Source organism: Chenopodium album, chromosome 3 (assembly GCF_948465745.1).
Source record: "Chenopodium album chromosome 3, dcCheAlbu1.1, whole genome shotgun sequence".
In the NCBI taxonomy this organism is placed as follows: Eukaryota; Viridiplantae; Streptophyta; class Magnoliopsida; order Caryophyllales; family Amaranthaceae; genus Chenopodium; species Chenopodium album.
In genome coordinates this window covers 21860395-21862595 of record NC_137836.1, presented here as the reverse complement: position 1 = coordinate 21862595, position 2201 = coordinate 21860395, and the positions used below count along the sequence as shown (strand labels likewise).

The following is a 2201-nucleotide window of genomic DNA, read 5'->3' as shown; positions in this document are numbered from 1 at the left end:
AGAAGTTCAAAACGTGCCCAAGTGCCTGGGCCCGGCCATGTATGATCCCGCCCGAAGGCGCGCCCGGCCGGGCGGGGAAGAGTATGTTCGCGCCCGCCAGGCGCGAGAGAAGCTATTACTGAAGAAAAGGTAGGCCCGATAGGGCGGCCCTTTGCCCGATCGGGCGCGTGGTTTATTAAGAGTTTAAATCCGGCGATTTGTTTTTTTTTAGTATTTGTTTTAGATGTAAATACGATTTTAATGCTTTTTCTTAGCACTTCTTCTCTAAAACTTTCTCTCTCTACTTAGCTTTAGATTAGTTTCTCTCTCTACAACTTTGTTCTTAACTCAACTCCTTAATTCTGATTATTTTGGTAACGATTTCTTCTACTTTAATCTCATTTATTTTACTTTAATTCTTTCATCATATTTCCTTTAATTGTTTTGTTTAGTTCATATTTAATTATGTGTGAGTATTTTTCTTTTTAGGGTTTGTGGGGATCCATAAATAATATGAAGGGGTAATTTATTATTGTTGATTATCAATGCTAGATTAATTTCCTATTGATTGATTTAATGCTTTATGACTAGATTAGGCTTGATCTTGTATGCATGAGTTTGACAATATTGATTCGAGATTCGAGATATGAGAATTGATGTTTAGGTCTAGTTTCAATAGGTATAAATGGTTAAGTCGAGATTCGAGAAATGAGATTTAATACCGGTAAATTAATTTTGTGGTTGTAATACGTAGAGAAATCCCTTTATGATCTGATTAATTGATGCATTGATGATTGATTATTATGTTTTACCCTGGAATGTTATTTATTGGTGAAACTATTCCCTAGGTCTTTTATTCATTGATTTTCTCTATTCTTATTCTTCTCTACTTTTACTCTCCGTAGTTTAGTTTCTTTTCACCATAATATTATTATTTTTAATTAATAATTTATATTGCTTTAATTAATTAGGAATAGAAAGACCAGTTTCGCTGAGGATTCGACCCTACTTCCCTATCTGCATTAGTTAGAGGATTTAGGTATTACTTTTGATTGGGTGATACGACTTTAACCTGTCAAAATTTGGCGCCGTTGCCGGGAAAACAGTTTTATTTTTATTTCTGATTGTTTTCTGTAGTCTAGGTTATTTCTTCTTGTCTCAGAGAACGTTAGTTCTTTGAGGCAAGTCTCATATTTGCTTTTAGTTCTTTGTTTATGCCCAGGTGTTCCACATCAGGCTATATCCCATTCGATCTTGAGATTGAACGATCTTTCCATAGACAAAAGAATTTTTACACGCAAATCCTGGTGTGTTTTGGTGATAATAATAATCGCCGAGACCCTCCAACTGATTCTAGCGATTCAGAGATACCTTCATATCTAGAATCAGAGATGGTGGTACCTAAGAAGCTCAGTGATTATTCACAGCCAAAGCTTACAGATTTTCCACACCTTACTCCCGCTCCGGCTCTTGATGGGGTACAATTCGAGATTAAACCCTGATTTATCACGATGATAGAAAGGAATCAATTTAGTGGAGCTAAGGGTGAAGACCCAAATCTTCATATTGCAGATTATTGTCAGTATTGTAATACCATCAGGCAAGCCGGGGTCACACAAGACCAAATCAGGGAGATTCTCTTTCCTTTCTCTTTATGTGGAAAAGCCAAATTATGGTATAATGGATTGAATAGAACTGCACTTGGTATAACTGACTGGGAGACTCTTGTTTTAAATTTTTATAATAAATATTATCCTGCAAAGAGAACAGTTGTACTAAGGAGTGTTATTCAGAACTTTGCCCAAGAGGCCGATGAAACTCTATATGAGGCTTGGGAGAGGTTCAAGGATATACAGAGAGAATGCCCCCACCATAATCTGGTACAATGGCAGTTGATCCAAGCCTTTTAAAATGGGATTGGAAATTCATCTAGAAAAATATTGGATTCTGCAGCTAGTGTGAGGTTTATGAACCTTAATGTTGATGATGCAGGTCAAGTTATTGAAGATATGGCAATTCATAATTCCCAATATGGGAATCCCAAAGGCTTTGCTAACAAAGGGAAACATAGTGTCGACTTTGTATCCTTTTTACAAGCTTAATTAACCTTTATTTGCCAAAAATTAGATAATCTTAATACTGCAAATGTTTCTGCGATTAATAATAATGCTAATGAGGCTTTCTGTGAAAATTGTGGAATTGTAGGTCATTGGGAGCAAGTT

The 2201-nt window shown here is 36.1% G+C and overlaps 1 non-coding gene across 1 annotated transcript; it reads right to left on the bottom strand.

Moving 5' to 3' along the window:
• Window positions 1-1751: 1751 nt before the first annotated feature.
• LOC145625743 (small nucleolar RNA R71) lies at window positions 1752-1858 on the bottom strand. Its single transcript, XR_014110649.1, has one exon. It is a non-coding gene; the product is annotated as a small nucleolar RNA R71 (small nucleolar RNA).
• Between the last annotated feature and the right edge of the window lie 343 nt (window positions 1859-2201).